Source organism: Salvelinus namaycush, chromosome 26 (assembly GCF_016432855.1).
Source record: "Salvelinus namaycush isolate Seneca chromosome 26, SaNama_1.0, whole genome shotgun sequence".
Taxonomy (NCBI): domain Eukaryota; kingdom Metazoa; phylum Chordata; class Actinopteri; order Salmoniformes; family Salmonidae; genus Salvelinus; species Salvelinus namaycush.
The window spans coordinates 30,941,564-30,959,085 of NC_052332.1; the positions used below are offsets into that span (position 1 = coordinate 30,941,564).

The window sequence follows — 17,522 nt, forward strand, 5'->3', positions numbered from 1 at the left end:
GCCTTGTTAAAAGTTAATTTGTGGAATTTATTTCCTTAATGAGTTTGAGCAAATCAGTTGTGTTGTGACAAGGTATGGGTGGTATATAAAAGATAGCCCTAGTTGGTAAAAGACCAAGTCCATATTATGGCAAGAACAGCTCAAATAAGCAAAGAGAAATGACAGTACGTCATTACTTTAAGTCATGAAGGTCAGTCAATACGGAAACTTTCATTAACTTTGAAAGTTTCTTCAAGTGCAGTCGCAAAAACGATCAAGTCCTATGATGAAACTGTCTCTCATGAGGACCGCCACAGGAAAGGAAGACCCAGAGTTACCTCTGCTGCAGAGGATAAGTTCATTAGAGTTACCAGCCTCAGAAATTGCAGCACGAATAAATGCATCTCACATCTCAACATCAACTGTTTAGAGGAGACTGCATGAATCAGACCTTCATGGTCGAATTGCTGCAAAGAAACCACTACTAAAGGACACCAATAAGAATAAGATACTTGCTTGGGCCAAGAAACATGAGCAATGGACATTAAACCAGTGGAAATCTGTCCTTTGGTCTGATGAGTCCAAATTTGAGATTTTTGGTTCCAACCTCCATGTCATTGTGAGACACAGAGTAGGTGAATGGATGATCTCCGCATGTGTGGTTCCCACCATGAAGCATGGAGGAGGAGGTGTGATGGGTTGGAGGTGCTTTGCTGGTGACACTGTCTGTGATTTATTTAGAATTCAAAGCACGCTTAAACAGCATGGCTACCACAGCATTCTGCAGTGATACGCCATCCCATCTGGTTTGCGCTTAGTGGGACTATAATTTGTTTTTCAACAGGACAATGACCCAACACACGTCCAGGCTGTGTAAAGGCTATTTGACCAAAAAGGCTAGTGATGGAGTGCTGCATCAAATGACTGGACATCCACAATCACCCGACCTCAACCCAATTGACATGGTTTGGGATGAGTTGGACCACAGAGTGAAGGAAAAGCAGAGAACACGTGCTCAGCATATGTGGGAACTCCTTCAAAACGTTTGGAAAAGCATTCCAGGAGAAGCTGGTTGAGAGAATGTGTGCAAGCAGTCATCAAGGCAAACGGTGGCTACTTTGAAGAATGTCAAATCTATACCATATTTTGATTTGTTTAACACTTTTTTGGTTACTACCTTATTCCATATGTGTTATTTCATAGTTTTGATGTCTTCACTATTATTCTACAATGTAGAAAATAGTCAAAATAAAGAAAATCCATTGTATGAGTAGGTGTGTTCAAACTTTTGACTGGTACTGGAAATATATATTTATGTATATACAGTTGAATTCGGAAGTTTACATATACTTAGGTTGGAGTCATTAGAACTGGTTTTTCAACCCCTCCACAAATTTCTTGTGAACAAACTATAGTTTTGACAAGTCAGTTAGGACATCTACTTTGTGCATGACTTTGTGCATGACTTTGCACAAAGTGCATGACTTTGTGCAAATCAGCCAAGACTGGTTCATCCTTGGAGGCAATTTCCAAAAGCCTGAAGGTACCACGTTCATCTGTACATACAATAGCACACACGTATAAACACCATGGGACCACGCAGCCGTCATACCGCTCAGGAAGGAGACGCGTTCTGTCTCCTAGAAATGAACATACTTTGGTGCGAAAAGTGCAAATCAATCCCAGAATAACAGCAAAGGACCTTGTGAAGATGCTGGAGGAAACAGGTACAAAAGTATCTATATCCACAGTAAAAGGAGTCCTATATCGACATAACCTGAAAGTCCGCTCAGCAAGGAAGAAGCCACTGCTCCAAAACTGCCATAAAAAAGCCAGACTACGGTTTGCAACTGTACATGGGGACAAAGATCGTACTTTTTGGAGAAATGTCCTCTGGTCTGATGAAACAAAAATAGAACTGTTTGGAAATAATGACCATCGTTATGTTTGGAGGAAAAGGGAGAGGCTTGCAAGCTGAAGAACACCATCCCAACCGTGAAGCACGGGGGTGGCAGCATCATGTTGTGGGGGTGCTTTGCTGCAGGAGGGACTGGTGCACTTCACAAAGTAGATGGCATCATGTGGGAGGAAAATTAGGTGCATATATTGAAGCAACATCTCAAGACATCAGTCAGGAAGTTAAAGCTTGGTCGCAAATGGGTCTTCCAAATGGACAATGACCCCAAGTATACTTCCAATTTGTGGCAAAATGGCTTAAGGACAACAAAGTCAAGGTATTGGAGGGGCCATCACAAAGCCCTGACCTCAATCCTATAGAAAATGTCTCGGCAGAACTGAAAAAGCGTGTGCGAGCAAGGAGGCCTACAAACCTGACTCAGTTACACCAGCTCTGTCAGGAGGAATTGGCCAAAATTCACCCAACTTATTGTGAGAAGCTTGTGGAAGGCTACCTGAAACGTTTGACCCAAGTTAAACAATTTAAAGGCAACGCTACCAAATAGTAATTGAGTGTATGTAAACTTCTGACCCACTGGGAATGTGATGAAAGAAATAAAAGCTGAAATAAACAGACGCCTCACAAGTCCTCAACTGGCAGCTTCATTAAATAGTACCCGCAAAACACCAGTCTCAATGTCAACAGTGAAGAGGCGACTCCGGGATGCTGGCCTTCTAGACAGAGTTCCTCCGCCCAGTGTCTGTGTTCTTTTGTCCATCTTAATCTTTAGTTTTTATTTGCCAGTCTGAGTTATGGCTTTTTCTTTGCAACTCTGCCTAGAAGGCCAACATCCCGGAGTCGCCTCTTCACTGTTGACATTGAGACTGGTGTTTTGCGGGTACTATTTAATGAAGCTGCCAGTTGAGGACTTGTGAGGCGTCTGTTTCTCAAACTAGACACTCTAATGTACTTGTCGCCTTGCTCAGTTGTGCACCGGGGCCTCCCACTCCTCTTTCTATTCTGGTTAGAGCCAGTTTGCGCTGTTCTGTGAAGGGAGTAGTACATAGCATTGTATGAGATCTTAAGTTTCTTGGCAATTTCTCGCATGGAATAGCCTTCATTTCTCAGAACAAAAATAGACTGACGAGTTTCAGAAGAAAGTTCTTTGTTTCTGGCCATTTTGAGCGTGTAATCGAACCCACAAACAACTAGTCTAAAGAAGGCCAGCTTTATTGCTTCTTTAAATAGCACAGCAGTTTTCAGCTGTGCTAACATAATTGCAAAGTGGTTTTCTAATGATCAATTAGCCTTTTAAAATGATAAACTTGGATTAGCTAACACAATGTGCCATTGGAACACGGGAGTGATGGTTGCTGATAATGGGCCTCTGTATGCCTATGTAGATATTCCATAAAAATCAGCAGTTTCCAGCTACAATAGTCATTTACAACATTAACAATGTCTACTCTGTATTTCTGATCAATTTGATGTTATTTTAATGGTCCAAAAATGTGCTTTTCCTTAAAAAACAAGTACATTTCTATGTGACCCCAAACTTTTGAACGGTACTGTGTATATATATATATCTTTACATATATATGTATGTCTTTTAAAAACAGTCCAAGACAACATACCTACATGGATTCATTAAAGATAGAGAGGTGATAATGAATTGTGTGTGTGTGTGTGTGTGTGTGTGTGTGTGTGTGTGTGTGTGTGTGTGTGTGTGTGTGTGTGTGTGTGTGTGTGTGTGTGTGTGTGTGGTTGTGGTTGTGTGTGTGTGTGTGTGGTTGTGTGTGTGTGTGTGTGTGTGTGTGTGTGTGTGTGTGTGTGTGTGTGGTTGTGGTTGTGTACATTGTTGAATTTGTGCTTGTCTGTGTGTGTGGGAGCATGTGCGTTTTGGAAAGGTGACCCCGCCAGTCCACAGTCTGTATATATGCACCCTGCCCAGTTCTGTGGTGTTCCACTACCAATCAATCCTGAACGGCATGGCTCCGATTAGTTCCACACTGCATGCTGAAATGGAGACACCTGGTCCCTTCTATCTACAAACAATTAACATGGTGCTGTTTGACAGGCATTGATAACACCCGAGCACGGCTATGGCATTACAGGAGACTTGAAGGGATTAGTTTGGTATGCCTACTACAAGGTCACTAATTAGCCACAGTAACGCCAAAATCAATTCATGATTATGTTTCATTTTAAAAATTTCAGTTCAGGTCATTTTAGAGGTCTTGTTGTCCCCTGCCTCAATAAGTTTTTGAACTATTACGATTCACTCTGCATCCTAGCCCACAACGATACTGTGTAGGCTTGCTTCACTTACCATTGAGAAGAGTTTTGAGGATCTAGACCTAGACTGTAGCGTTTTCCTGTAGAAAACCCACCTCTAACATCTGTTCTCTACTTTCCTTCTGGACTCACAACAGAAGGAGTAGAAAGAGAATCTGCTGGGAGTTCTGCTAATCTATTGAATGTGACCTCTTTCCCTTAACTGTGTTAGGTTTTGAAGAAACAGGGTAAAAACTCAAACGGACGACTAGAAAAAGCTCAAACCAAGTTTATTCAACACACTGGGTGCCTCAGCTGCAAGCACAACATATCAGTCACACTAGCACATATTTATACTTTCCGACTGTTTTTTATTTGAACCTTTACTTAACTAGTGACAGCCTACCCTGGCCAAACCCGAACCCAATTGTGCGCCGCCCTATGGGAATCCCAATCACGGCAGGATGTGATACAGCCTGGAATCAAACCAGGGTCTGTAGTGACGCCTCTAGCACTGAGATGCAGTGCCTTAGACCACTGCGCCACTTGGGACTACGCAGAGTCTTTTCCTTGCATGTCTAAGATAAACAATCCTTCTCTGTTGCTAGGCAGAAACTCAGTTGGTTCCTCTTACTGGTATTGTCATGGCCCTGCCTAAGTCCAGAACCCTCATGGGCATGGAAGTGAGTGTGTATGGGACATGACTGTAGTCTGATGTTCTTCGGGGTGGCCCCTATGGCCCCCCTCCCAGCAGTGTCTTCTCTCTTCAACTGTTGACATTCTTTAGAGTTGAGTTCCACACCCCTCATTGTCCTAGTTCCACAGCAACTTGCCTGCCCTATCAGCAACTTGCCTGCCCTATCAGCAACTTGCCTGCCCTATCAGCAACTTGCCTGTCCTATCAGCAACTTGCCTGTCCTATCAGCAACTTGCCTGTCCTATCAGCAACTTGCCTGCCCTATCAGCAACTTGCCTGTCCTATCAGCAACTTGCCTGCCCTATCAGCAACTTGCCTGCCCTATCAGCAACTTGCCTGTCCTATCAGGAACTTGCCTGCCCTATCAGCAACTTGCCTGCCCTATCAGCAACTTGCCTGTCCTATCAGCAACTTGCCTGCCCTATCAGCAACTTGCCTGTCCTATCAGCAACTTGCCTGTCCTATCAGCAACTTGCCTGCCCTATCAGCAACTTGCCTGCCCTATCAGCAACTTGCCTGTCCTATCAGCAACTTGCCTGTCCTATCAGCAACTTGCCTGTGCTATCAGCAACTTGCCTGCCCTATCAGCAACTTGCCTGTCCTATCAGCAACTTGCCTGTCCTATCAGCAACTTGCCTGCCCTATCAGCAACTTGCCTGTCCTATCAGCAACTTGCCTGTCCTATCAGCAACTTGCCTGTCCTATCAGCAACTTGCCTGCCCTATCAGCAACTTGCCTGTCCTATCAGCAACTTGCCTGTCCTATCAGCAACTTGCCTGTCCTATCAGCAACTTGCCTGTCCTATCAGCAACTTGCCTGTCCTATCAGCAACTTGCCTGTCCTATCAGCAACTTGCCTGTCCTATCAGCAACTTGCCTGCCCTATCAGCAACTTGCCTGCCCTATCAGCAACTTGCCTGTCCTATCAGCAACTTGCCTGCCCTATCAGCAACTTGCCTGTCCTATCAGCAACTTGCCTGTCCTATCAGCAACTTGCCTGTCCTATCAGCAACTTGCCTGCCCTATCAGCAACTTGCCTGCCCTATCAGCAACGTGCCTGCCCTATCAGCAACGTGCCTGTCCTATCAGCAACTTGCCTGCCCTATCAGCAACTTGCCTGCCCTATCAGCAACTTGCCTGCCCTATCAGCAACTTGCCTGCCCTATCAGCAACTTGCCTGTCCTATCAGCAACTTGCCTGTCCTATCAGCAACTTGCCTGCCCTATCAGCAACTTGCCTGTCCTATCAGCAACTTGCCTGCCCTATCAGCAACTTGCCTGCTCTATCAGCAACTTGCCTGTCCTATCAGCAACTTGCCTGTCCTGTCAGCAACTTGCCTGCCCTATCAGCAACTTGCCTGTCCTATCAGCAACTTGCCTGTCCTGTCAGCAACTTGCCTGCCCTATCAGCAACTTGCCTGCCCTATCAGCAACTTGCCTGCCCTATCAGCAACTTGCCTGCCCTATCAGCAACTTGCCTGTCCTATCAGCAACTTGCCTGTCCTATCAGCAACTTGCCTGTCCTATCAGCAACTTGCCTGCCCTATCAGCAACTTGCCTGCCCTATCAGCAACTTGCCTGCCCTATCAGCAACTTGCCTGCCCTATCAGCAACTTGCCTGTCCTATCAGCAACTTGCCTGCCCTATCAGCAACTTGCCTGCCCTATCAGCAACTTGCCTGTCCTATCAGCAACTTGCCTGTCCTATCAGCAACTTGCCTGTGCTATCAGCAACTTGCCTGCCCTATCAGCAACTTGCCTGTCCTATCAGCAACTTGCCTGTCCTATCAGCAACTTGCCTGTCCTATCAGCAACTTGCCTGCCCTATCAGCAACTTGCCTGCCCTATCAGCAACTTGCCTGTCCTATCAGCAACTTGCCTGTCCTATCAGCAACTTGCCTGTGCTATCAGCAACTTGCCTGCCCTATCAGCAACTTGCCTGTCCTATCAGCAACTTGCCTGTCCTATCAGCAACTTGCCTGCCCTATCAGCAACTTGCCTGTCCTATCAGCAACTTGCCTGTCCTATCAGCAACTTGCCTGTCCTATCAGCAACTTGCCTGCCCTATCAGCAACTTGCCTGCCCTATCAGCAACTTGCCTGTCCTATCAGCAACTTGCCTGTCCTATCAGCAACTTGCCTGTCCTATCAGCAACTTGCCTGTCCTATCAGCAACTTGCCTGTCCTATCAGCAACTTGCCTGTCCTATCAGCAACTTGCCTGTCCTATCAGCAACTTGCCTGCCCTATCAGCAACTTGCCTGCCCTATCAGCAACTTGCCTGTCCTATCAGCAACTTGCCTGCCCTATCAGCAACTTGCCTGTCCTATCAGCAACTTGCCTGTCCTATCAGCAACTTGCCTGTCCTATCAGCAACTTGCCTGCCCTATCAGCAACTTGCCTGCCCTATCAGCAACGTGCCTGCCCTATCAGCAACGTGCCTGTCCTATCAGCAACTTGCCTGCACTATCAGCAACTTGCCTGCCCTATCAGCAACTTGCCTGCCCTATCAGCAACTTGCCTGCCCTATCAGCAACTTGCCTGTCCTATCAGCAACTTGCCTGTCCTATCAGCAACTTGCCTGCCCTATCAGCAACTTGCCTGTCCTATCAGCAACTTGCCTGCCCTATCAGCAACTTGCCTGCTCTATCAGCAACTTGCCTGTCCTATCAGCAACTTGCCTGTCCTGTCAGCAACTTGCCTGCCCTATCAGCAACTTGCCTGTCCTATCAGCAACTTGCCTGTCCTGTCAGCAACTTGCCTGCCCTATCAGCAACTTGCCTGCCCTATCAGCAACTTGCCTGCCCTATCAGCAACTTGCCTGCCCTATCAGCAACTTGCCTGCCCTATCAGCAACTTGCCTGTCCTATCAGCAACTTGCCTGTCCTATCAGCAACTTGCCTGTCCTATCAGCAACTTGCCTGCCCTATCAGCAACTTGCCTGCCCTATCAGCAACTTGCCTGCCCTATCAGCAACTTGCCTGCCCTATCAGCAACTTGCCTGTCCTATCAGCAACTTGCCTGTCCTATCAGCAACTTGCCTGCCCTATCAGCAACTTGCCTGTCCTATCAGCAACTTGCCTGCCCTATCAGCAACTTGCCTGCTCTATCAGCAACTTGCCTGTCCTATCAGCAACTTGCCTGTCCTGTCAGCAACTTGCCTGCCCTATCAGCAACTTGCCTGTCCTATCAGCAACTTGCCTGTCCTGTCAGCAACTTGCCTGCCCTATCAGCAACTTGCCTGCCCTATCAGCAACTTGCCTGCCCTATCAGCAACTTGCCTGCCCTATCAGCAACTTGCCTGCCCTATCAGCAACTTGCCTGTCCTATCAGCAACTTGCCTGTCCTATCAGCAACTTGCCTGTCCTATCAGCAACTTGCCTGCCCTATCAGCAACTTGCCTGCCCTATCAGCAACTTGCCTGCCCTATCAGCAACTTGCCTGCCCTATCAGCAACTTGCCTGTCCTATCAGCAACTTGCCTGCCCTATCAGCAACTTGCCTGCCCTATCAGCAACTTGCCTGTCCTATCAGCAACTTGCCTGTCCTATCAGCAACTTGCCTGTGCTATCAGCAACTTGCCTGCCCTATCAGCAACTTGCCTGTCCTATCAGCAACTTGCCTGTCCTATCAGCAACTTGCCTGTCCTATCAGCAACTTGCCTGCCCTATCAGCAACTTGCCTGCCCTATCAGCAACTTGCCTGTCCTATCAGCAACTTGCCTGTCCTATCAGCAACTTGCCTGTGCTATCAGCAACTTGCCTGCCCTATCAGCAACTTGCCTGTCCTATCAGCAACTTGCCTGTCCTATCAGCAACTTGCCTGCCCTATCAGCAACTTGCCTGTCCTATCAGCAACTTGCCTGTCCTATCAGCAACTTGCCTGTCCTATCAGCAACTTGCCTGCCCTATCAGCAACTTGCCTGCCCTATCAGCAACTTGCCTGTCCTATCAGCAACTTGCCTGTCCTATCAGCAACTTGCCTGTCCTATCAGCAACTTGCCTGTCCTATCAGCAACTTGCCTGTCCTATCAGCAACTTGCCTGTCCTATCAGCAACTTGCCTGTCCTATCAGCAACTTGCCTGCCCTATCAGCAACTTGCCTGCCCTATCAGCAACTTGCCTGTCCTATCAGCAACTTGCCTGCCCTATCAGCAACTTGCCTGTCCTATCAGCAACTTGCCTGTCCTATCAGCAACTTGCCTGTCCTATCAGCAACTTGCCTGCCCTATCAGCAACTTGCCTGCCCTATCAGCAACGTGCCTGCCCTATCAGCAACGTGCCTGTCCTATCAGCAACTTGCCTGCACTATCAGCAACTTGCCTGCCCTATCAGCAACTTGCCTGCCCTATCAGCAACTTGCCTGCCCTATCAGCAACTTGCCTGTCCTATCAGCAACTTGCCTGTCCTATCAGCAACTTGCCTGCCCTATCAGCAACTTGCCTGCCCTATCAGCAACTTGCCTGCCCTATCAGCAACTTGCCTGTCCTATCAGCAACTTGCCTGTCCTATCAGCAACTTGCCTGTCCTATCAGCAACTTGCCTGCCCTATCAGCAACTTGCCTGCCCTATCAGCAACTTGCCTGCCCTATCAGCAACTTGCCTGCCCTATCAGCAACTTGCCTGCCCTATCAGCAACTTGCCTGTCCTATCAGCAACTTGCCTGTCCTATCAGCAACTTGCCTGCCCTATCAGCAACTTGCCTGCCCTATCAGCAACTTGCCTGTCCTATCAGCAACTTGCCTGTCCTATCAGCAACTTGCCTGTCCTATCAGCAACTTGCCTGCCCTATCAGCAACTTGCCTGCCCTATCAGCAACTTGCCTGCCCTATCAGCAACTTGCCTGCCCTATCAGCAACTTGCCTGCCCTATCAGCAACTTGCCTGTCCTATCAGCAACTTGCCTGTCCTGTCAGCAACTTGCCTGCCCTATCAGCAACTTGCCTGCCCTATCAGCAACGTGCCTGCCCTATCAGCAACGTGCCTGTCCTATCAGCAACTTGCCTGCACTATCAGCAACTTGCCTGCCCTATCAGCAACTTGCCTGCCCTATCAGCAACTTGCCTGCCCTATCAGCAACTTGCCTGTCCTATCAGCAACTTGCCTGTCCTATCAGCAACTTGCCTGTCCTATCAGCAACTTGCCTGTCCTGTCAGCAACTTGCCTGCACTATCAGCAACTTGCCTGCCCTATCAGCAACTTGCCTGCCCTATCAGCAACTTGCCTGCCCTATCAGCAACTTGCCTGTCCTATCAGCAACTTGCCTGTCCTATCAGCAACTTGCCTGTCCTATCAGCAACTTGCCTGCCCTATCAGCAACTTGCCTGCCCTATCAGCAACTTGCCTGCCCTATCAGCAACTTGCCTGCCCTATCAGCAACTTGCCTGTCCTATCATCAACTTGCCTGTCCTATCATCAACTTGCCTGTCCTATCAGCAACTTGCCTGCCCTATCAGCAACTTGCCTGCCCTATCAGCAACTTGCCTGTCCTATCAGCAACTTGCCTGTCCTATCAGCAACTTGCCTGTCCTATCAGCAACTTGCCTGCCCTATCAGCAACGTGCCTGCCCTATCAGCAACGTGCCTGTCCTATCAGCAACTTGCCTGCACTATCAGCAACTTGCCTGCCCTATCAGCAACTTGCCTGCCCTATCAGCAACTTGCCTGCCCTATCAGCAACTTGCCTGTCCTATCAGCAACTTGCCTGCCCTATCAGCAACTTGCCTGCCCTATCAGCAACTTGCCTGTCCTATCAGCAACTTGCCTGTCCTGTCAGCAACCTGCCTGCCCTGTCAGCAACTTGCCTGTCCTATCAGCAACTTGCCTGTCCTGTCAGCAACTTGCCTGCACTGTCAGCAACTTGCCTGCCCTATCAGCAACTTGCCTGCCCTATCAGCAACTTGCCTGCCCTATCAGCAACTTGCCTGTCCTATCAGCAACTTACCTGTCCTATCAGCAACTTGCCTGTCCTATCAGCAACTTGCCTGCCCTATCAGCAACTTGCCTGCCCTATCAGCAACTTGCCTGCCCTATCAGCAACTTGCCTGCCCTATCAGCAACTTGCCTGCCCTATCAGCAACTTGCCTGTCCTATCAGCAACTTGCCTGTCCTATCAGCAACTTGCCTGTCCTATCAGCAACTTGCCTGCCCTATCAGCAACTTGCCTGCCCTATCAGCAACTTGCCTGCCCTATCAGCAACTTGCCTGCCCTATCAGCAACTTGCCTGTCCTATCAGCAACTTGCCTGTCCTGTCAGCAACTTGCCTGTCCTATCAGCAACTTGCCTGCCCTATCAGCAACTTGCCTGCCCTATCAGCAACTTGCCTGCCCTATCAGCAACTTGCCTGCCCTGTCAGCAACTTGCCTGTCCTGTCAGCAACTTGCCTGCACTATCAGCAACTTGCCTGTCCTATCAGCAACTTGCCTGTCCTGTCAGCAACTTGCCTGCACTATCAGCAACTTGCCTGCCCTATCAGCAACTTGCCTGCCCTATCAGCAACTTGCCTGCCCTATCAACAACTTGCCTGCCCTATCAGCAACTTGCCTGTCCTATCAGCAACTTGCCTGTCCTGTCAGCAACTTGCCTGCACTATCAGCAACTTGCCTGCCCTATCAGCAACTTGCCTGCCCTATCAGCAACTTGCCTGCCCTATCAACAACTTGCCTGCCCTATCAGCAACTTGCCTGTCCTATCAGCAACTTGCCTGTCCTATCAGCAACTTACCTGCCCTATCAGCAACTTGCCTGCCCTATCAACAACTTGCCTGTCCTGTCAGTAACTTGCCTGCCCTATCAGCAACTTGCCTGCCCTATCAGCAACGTGCCTGCCCTATCAGCAACGTGCCTGTCCTATCAGCAACGTGCCTGTCCTATCAGCAACTTGCCTGCCCTATCAGCAACTTGCCTGCCCTATCAGCAACTTGCCTGCCCTATCAGCAACTTGCCTGCCCTATCAGCAACTTGCCTGTCCTATCAGCAACTTGCCTGCCCTATCAGCAACTTGCCTGCCCTATCAGCAACTTGCCTGCACTATCAGCAACTTGCCTGCCCTATCAGCAACTTGCCTGCCCTATCAGCAACTTGCCTGCCCTATCAGCAACTTGCCTGCCCTATCAGCAACTTGCCTGCCCTATCAGCAACTTGCCTGTCCTGTCAGCAACTTGCCTGTCCTGTCAGCAACTTGCCTGTCCTATCAGCAACTTGCCTGCCCTATCAGCAACTTGCCTGCCCTATCAACAACTTGCCTGTCCTATCAGCAACTTGCCTGCCCTATCAGCAACTGAAACTAGACTGTTGCTCTTGGCCTCTTTCCTTAGAAATATGAATATTCAGCAATAACATGTTTGAACAGAATATGAACTTTCGTCACTTTCCCTTGTCTTACTCAATAACTTTCCATACACAGAGTTCCTATTCACCCTTCATTGACCCCAACATATACATTCCTTATACATGTAAAGTCATCAATAAGTTGTAGCATGGTAACATGAATAGGTATATTTCAAGCCAGAATCCAACAACTGTTAAAGATATATATATATATTTTAAATAATATTCAAACAGCATTTGATAATTTTTGAAGCGTGACATGCATGTGGTCCCTGCAGGACTGTGAAGGTATTAAAAAGGGCAATGCTGGTAATTATTAATTTGGCCAAGTTAAGCTAGGCGTCCGTGGGGTACATTGGATTCGGTCCACAGGGTAAAATCCTCAAAAGGGGCCTAAAACCTCTGAGATTAGTGTGTGTGTGCGTGTGTGTGTGTGCGCAAGTGTGTGTGTGTGTGTCAATGATTAAACAAAGGTTGATCCCTGCGCATATCGTATAACAGATATTTAGTGGTCTTTGTTGAGAAGAGTTTGAAGAAAAAGCAGACTTCCATCCCAGTGAGCCATTGAGCCAGTGAGCCTTCACAATCAGCCTCCATGATGAGCTAACCCCCAAAAAGACACCATCCTCTCTGTTGCTTTTCCTCCACCTCCTCTTTTCTCTCATCACCCCCTCGCTCTTTCTCTGTCTTCATACCTTCTCTGTGGATAGAGCGCCGCGATGAGTGACATTCTGCTTCACAGCCCATAAACTCAGTGTCTAAAACCAGCAAACGCTGAAAGAATGTTTTTTATTCAGAATACAAGAGGCCCTATGTGAAAGAGTTAGGGCCTCGTCGCCCCTCCCCTGCACTCTTTTATTTTGTTACTCTTTCCATCGCCTCTCTCTCTCTGCTGTGTGAGCGCGTCAGTGCAGTCAGGACTTGCCGACTGTCTCCCCTGCCGCGGAAATGCGGATCTCTTCCCAGAAATCCTATTAAATGGAACCGATTTTTATAAGAAAAGGATTTGCATTTAAAGCAATCCTCCCCCCTCACTGACACCCCCAGACATCATCCTCTGTGGCTTAATCCCACGATTAGCCCCTTGAAGAGTTAAACAGGCATCCGAGTGACGCAGCGGTAATCTACAGGCCAATCGGCCTCTACTCCAGAAACACTTGTTCTCTCTCTCTCTCTCTCTCTCTCTCTCTCTCTCTCTCTCTCTCTCTCTCTCTCTCTCTCTCTCTCTCTCTCTCTCTCTCTCTCTCTCTCTCTCTCTCTCTGTCACTCACTCTGTCTCTCCCCCCTCTCTCACTCTCTCTCTCTCTCTCTCTCTCTCTCTCTCTCTCTCTCTCTCTCTCTCTCTCTCTCTCTCTCTCTCTCTCTCTCTCTGTCACTCACTCTGTCTCTCCCCCCTCTCTCACTCTCTCTCTCTGATGAAGTTGCCTCTGCAGACTGTGACCTCGTTCTAGGCAGATTTTTCTGAGTGGGTATGGGTTGGTTATCAATGATATTTTAGTCACAAATGAGATGTGATACACATGGAAATTTGTCTGGTGGACGGCAGTCTGGTGGATGGCAGTCGGGTGGACAGTAGTCGGGGTTGATGATGGGAATGAAACAGCCCACCACCCCTCCAAGCCATGCATCAATGTCAGTGACACGCTGACAGGCTGGCATGGGGCGAGGCAGGCGACCCTAGTGCTCTCCCCTGCTCCTCCACCCACACACCACTCACTGTGAGAGGGAGCACACAGAGGAGAGGGAATGAGGCCACAGCCTATCAAATAGGACAGAGCCAGAGAATGACTCTTATGGCGAGGGTCATTTCTGCCAGAGGGTGTCGAGGAGAGACTGCTATCAAGTCAAGTAGAAATTAGAAATGGGCTGACAGAAAGTGAGAGGGTGTGTGTGTGTGTGTGTGTGTGTGTGTGTGTGTGTGTTTTAATGTGTGTGTGCAGTAGGTTCCCAACCTTTTCCAGTTACTGTACCACCAATTGAATTATGCTCTGCCCGGAGTACCCCTGAAGTACCCACTCATGTACATTATACCAGTAAGCCTATGGTCTCATGAGTCTTCTCAAGTACTCAAGTCCTAGTATCCCTGGTTGGGAACCACTGCAGTAGGTGATCTGCACCTGGCTGTGAGACAGAGGTGTGCTGTGATTCATATACACACACACACACACACACACACACACACACACACACACACACACACACACACACACACACACACACACACACACACACACACACAGAGCATACACATTACATGTTCACTCTAGTAATTTCATCCATCATCATACAAGGTTTCATACAAGGTCTTGTTTCAATTTGGAACCTAAAAACCCCTTCCAAAAATGTTTAGTGCTTCAAACCCCCCTGTCTTAAGCCTCTAAGAACAGAGAACATTGGAAGGAAGATCTTGAGCTCTACCCCTCGATGTGTCTGTTTTTCCTTGGCTTGTGAAAGAGAGGGAGGAGGAGGTGTCAAATGAAAGAGGAGACCCATGGAAGTATTCTGTTGTATCTGGGCTTGGATGTGCAGATCTTTGGATGGTTTATTTAGCCTGAGTCTGTTGTGCCATTCAGACTGACTGTCCTCCAGCGTCAAGCTGTCCACCTCCCACTGCGGATTAGTCACTGTGTGTGTATGTGTATGTGTATGTGTGTGTGTGTGTGTGTGTGTGTGTGTGTGTGTGTGTGTGTGTGTGTGTGTGTGTGTGTGTGTGTGTGTGTGTGCGTGCGTGCGTGCGTGCGTGCGTGCGTGCGTGCGTGCGTGCGTGCGTGCGTGCGTGCGTGCGTGCGCGTGTGTGAGGTATATCTGCATGTTTTCTCTTGTGAAAATATCTATATACAGTTGTAATACAGTTTGTATTACTCTGTAACCAATGAGGACCCCAACGTTGATATGGTTAGTATGGCAGACGGTAGCGAGTGGAACCTGACAGTAGATGTCGGTCATATTATTTCTGCAGTCGATGTGTGTACTTTTGCGTCAGAGCACATTTGAGTGCGTATGTAGAAGTGTGTGTGAGAGCTGACCTTTTCTTTGGTTAATGTCCCGGTCTTTAGTGTGCTGGAGGATCTCCCAGTCGGACTGACATGGAGATACATGCAAACCATTTTCTGTCCAGAGTTTCTTATAAGGATGAGACTTGAGTGATGGGGGGGAGAGAAATGGGTCAAGATTGAACAACAGAACCACAAAAAGGAAAAGAACGACTTAAACACACGACAGTCAACATGCTGAAAGTATATGGAGATTGTGCACACTTTGAAAACAATCCTGTAAACAGGACCAAAGTGTGTCTCCTTCAACACACGATGATAATTGTGAACTACTCTTTATAAACTTGTTATAAACCTTTATAAACATAATGAGTTATCTCTGTCACATTTGTTACCATTGAGTCCCTATCAGTTAAACAGAAACAATTACAGAGAAACAAGGCTCCCTTTGATTTGAGGTTGACTTAATCCTAAACCCTTTGTTCTAAACATCCACAGTGACACACACTGGTTTAGTTACAATGCCTATCAAACCATGCCAACTGTACCACTGTCTTTCCCTCAGTAGTCGGTGAGGCTCCTTGATCATGTAGAAAGCTGTTCCACTGTGTGTCTCTCTCTCTGGGGAAGGGAGGGAGGACTCTGAGCTTCTTTGTTCCACTCCAGCTCTCCTTAATTGGTCTTTTATGAAGTTTAATCTCACCCATAGCTCAGTGTCTTTTGTTAGCCAGGGAGGGATATGTGGGAAGTCATCTGGACTCTTTCAGATCACCCCTTTGGTGTGAGATTAGCTACAGAACTAAAATCCAACCAGGGAGAAGAAAAAACCCAGAACATTACTACTGTCAACTCTTGAACAATCTCAGCAATTAGCTCACTGCAACGTGACATAAATGTTGAGTTAAAGCTGCAATATGTAACTTTTTGGGTGACCCGACCAAATTCACATAGAAATTAGAGTTATAAATCTGTTATTCTCATTGAACGCAAGTCTAAGAAGCGGTAGGTCTCTTCTATGTGCGCTATTTCTATGCTTCCCATTCATAAATTTAGTTTTGCGTCTTTTACTTTAGGTTTTGCAAAATATAATGAACAGTGGTTTAGATGGTACAATGATTCTCTACACTATACTTGCTTGTTTTGTCACATAAACTGAAATTAGGCAAACTATTCGAATTTTAGCAACCAGGAAATGGCGGAGCAATTTCTGCATAGTGCACCTTTAATATTTTCCAACGTTCTGCAGACAACAGTCTATGATTGTTAAAAACTTTTGTCTGTTGTGTGGAAATGCTGCTGTTTCTACTTCAATAAGTTCTGCTGTAGCACAGACATTTCAGCCACCATATTAGAACGTTACCCAAAATTCCAGGCATTGAGTCAATTGTAACTTGCACATTTCTGAGCCCAAATGAATGCCAGACATGTAGGGTAGGTTTAATACACTTAATCCCCACTGCTAAGGTCAGCCATTTTGGTTCACAGCTGTGTTATTCAACTCTGGCTGAACACCCACACAGAAATGGACCCTGTCCAGTAGCCAGTAGCCAGCTCCCTACAGTAACTGGGTCAGGTGATGTCCTGGGAGAGGAGAGAACAAGGACAGTAGTACCACCGGGCTGTTTGACATCCCTGAAGAGGAATAAAGGAGGAAAACATTTGTCTTCGTCTCTCTCTCTCTCTCTCTCTCTCTCTCTCTCTCTCTCTCTCTCTCTCTCTCTCTCTCTCTCTCTCTCTCTCTCTCTCTCTCTCTCTCTCTAACACATGTATACAGGCTACGTGTAGACAGTCACACAGGTCCATGCGCTATCATATGGGGGCCCTTATAATAAGATTAGAGAGTGAAGTGTAATGTTTTTCTCAGAGGGCCTCTCACTCCAGTAGGCCTGCTGAATGCACTGTGAGGATGTCAGTGGCCAGTCCATCACTCCTCAGCTCCCTTCAGACCAGGAGAGAAGCAGGAAACAGGAAGGAGGGGAGTGGGATTAGAGGAGAGGGGGAGACCTAATCTCACAGGCTCAACTCTATGTCAAACACACATAAACAGACACACATCAGGTTTTGAACATACACTACAGATGTAGGATCTTAATTTGAGCCAGTTTGCTACAGCAGAATAATCTTGTAGCAACAGGAAATGTGAATTACAATGTGGATTATAATGAATGGACATTTTTGTAGGGGTTGATACATTTTTCATTACGGCAAATCAAGTCTGAAATTTCTACGTGGAAATTTCAAACTTTAAAACCCTTTTAAAAAACTCAAATACACTGCAAGTTTCCATTTCCTGCTGTGAAGGAAAATTCTCAGAAACAAAAGAGTGATCAAATTAAGATCTTACATCTGTATTGTGATATA

At 47.3% G+C, this 17,522-nt stretch overlaps 1 protein-coding gene across 2 annotated transcripts in view; it reads left to right on the forward strand.

Annotated features, from left to right (window-relative positions):
* The window catches only part of ephb4a (eph receptor B4a), a 59,126-nt gene that overhangs the window by 1,732 nt on the left and 39,872 nt on the right, over nt 1–17,522 (forward strand). The window lies entirely within an intron of this gene.